Here is a 2,698-nt window from a genome sequence, read left to right as displayed (position 1 = left end):
ATGTCAGACAACACAGCTACCACTGTTGCTAGGACCTTAGTTTCAGGGTGGATCTCTCGTTTTGGAGTTCCATCCATCATTACCACAGACAGGGGTAGTCAGTTCAAATCCTCTTTATGGACTTGATTAATGACTCTTGTAGGGACTACTCGCTGCCGTACTACATCCTATCACCCGCAAGCTAATGGCTTTGTGGAACGTTTTCATAGGCAGCTCAAATCAGCTCTCAAGACTCACACTGGAACTTCATGGACTGAGTCTTTACCCATAGCTTTCCTTGGCATCCGTACTGCACTCAAGTGTGATTTGAATTGTACTGCAGCTGAGCTAGTTTATGGAATGTCTCTTCGATTAACTGGAGAATCTTTTTCTCCCTCTACTCCTCATTCAATTCCTGATGAGACATATATCTCCAAACTCAAGCAATATATGAGTACTCTGCGTGTTACTCCTCCTAGGGCTCCTACTCTTCGCAACTCATTTGTGGATAACTCACTCTCTTCTGCCTCTTATGTCTTTATTAGAAGAGACTCAGTTAAGAAGCCCCTGGAGCAGCCATATGATGGCCCATTAAAGGTCCTCTCACGCACTGATAAGTACTATATCTTAGATGTCAATTGGAAACAGGACACAGTCAGTATAGAGACCGGCTGAAAGCTGCTCACTTAAACGATACTTGCTCTCTCTCTCTCTTGCCTCCTCTCCCATCCTTCCTTATAATCTTACACCCTCTGTTCCACCTGATTTTGTTTCACAATCCCCTCCCACTGTTTCTACTCCTTCAGGATGCCATGTTCACTTCCCTGATTATCTCAATCTCTAGCATTCCCGTTCCTCACTGGTGGGGGAGTACTGTGGTGAAGTAATGATTATTCTTATTTTCATTATTATTATTATTATTATTATTTTTATTATTTTTATTTTTATTTTTATTTGCTACTATTAGAACTAGCATGACTAATGAATAAATTGTATTGTTATTATTATTAATTATCTGTTCATGCAAGCGCATACATATATAGTACATGTTCTCTCTCTGGTGTCCTTCTCCTTGCCTCTTAACCATTTGTTATCTTTATCAATCTAGTGCATTAGCACTTTACCTTTTGTCGAAGATCATATTGATTGGAATACATTCACACAAGCATTATAACAATATTCGCTCTACAATCTCTGAAAATGAGAGCAACTACACTTGCAATTACTTCCACAATTACGACTACCATTCAGATGGTCCATCTGAGCACCTTTGGGACTATATTGCTCCCAGTACAGAAGAAAGCAGGGCCCGCTGTCTTTATGAGGGTAGTGAAGTTCTCACTGAAGTTGCTAAGGAAGATTTACAGGCAAATACTGATTTATTGAATGCATCCCAATCTCTTGGGGTGCATTTCAAAGCTGCTGCTAATAAAAAGGATATTCCTTCTCATGAATATAGGAGTCTTATGCGTGGTCTTAATTCCAAACAGAGAGAAATGGTTATGTACAATTGCGACTGGTGCAAAAGAGCAGTTGTAGCTCTTCGTAATAATGCTCGTATTGAGCCTTACCGCATGTTTTTTAGTGGACCAGGAGGTGTTGGGAAGTCTTATGTTATCAGGCTTATTCAATGTGATACCATGAAACTTCTGAGACTTTCAGGTGAAATGGAACCAACCAGTGTAGCTGCTTTTAACATAGGTAGAATGACTCTTCATTCTGACTTTATCCTTGGCTGTGGTCAACTAAGCTACCAACATCTGAGTAGCCATAGAGTAAATACTTTGTGTACAACGTTGTCCAAATTGAAGCTCCTAATTATTGATGAGGTAAGTATGGTAGTAGCAAATTTTCTTTTTTTAATTCACAAGAGGCTGAAGCAACTTATGAATCTACCAGACTCACTTACTTTTGGTGATATTTCCATCCTTGCTGTTGGGGATCTATACCAGTTACCTACTGTCTTACAGTCCCCTTTACTCGCCACCATTAGAGATGGCTCTTTAGCCTCATTGCATGTATCAGGCTCTTTGTGGAAGGATAAGTTTAAAATGCTTGAGTTCACAGAGATTATGAGACAGAGAGGTGATACTGTATTTGCAGAATAACTTTGCCATCTTCGTATCAACCATTGCACTGATGAAGACCTTGACTTATTAAAATCTCGTATCACTACTCTTGAATCGTTGACCCATCCTATAGATGCTTTGCATGTATATAAGCTAAATGCAGATGTTGACGAGCACAATAAAATAATGCTTAATAAATTAGCATCTGGAGACCAGCAGTTTATCATGAAAGCTTATGATACTATTGGTGGAAAGCATCTAGATCTTTCTGATATGTCTGAAAAGAGATCAGACACTGGCAATCTTCACAAGACCTTGAAACTGGCTGTTGGAGCCAGAGTAATGCTCACTGTAAATGTGGAAGTTTCTGATGGTCTTGTTAATGGTGCTAGGGTTGAAATCATTCCCTTTGTTACAGATGATAACTGCAAAATGAAAAAAATTCTTATTAAATTTGACAATGCAAATGTTGGCTTAAAAGCCATGCAAGCTAGCCCATTTAGGACTGCCCATTGCAATACAGTCCCATTAAATAAGCATAAAACCACTTTCTTGCTTAGAGACAGGTGTGGTAATGACGTTACACGCCTGCAGTTTCCACTTAACTTAGCATGGGCCACAACAATTGACAAGGTGCAAGGCCTTACACT

The sequence above is a fragment of the Amphimedon queenslandica genome, unplaced genomic scaffold (assembly GCF_000090795.2).
Source record: "Amphimedon queenslandica unplaced genomic scaffold, v1.1 AMPQUscaffold_13522, whole genome shotgun sequence".
Lineage (NCBI taxonomy): Eukaryota > Metazoa > Porifera > Demospongiae > Haplosclerida > Niphatidae > Amphimedon > Amphimedon queenslandica.
Note: the sequence above shows the minus strand (reverse complement) of the source record.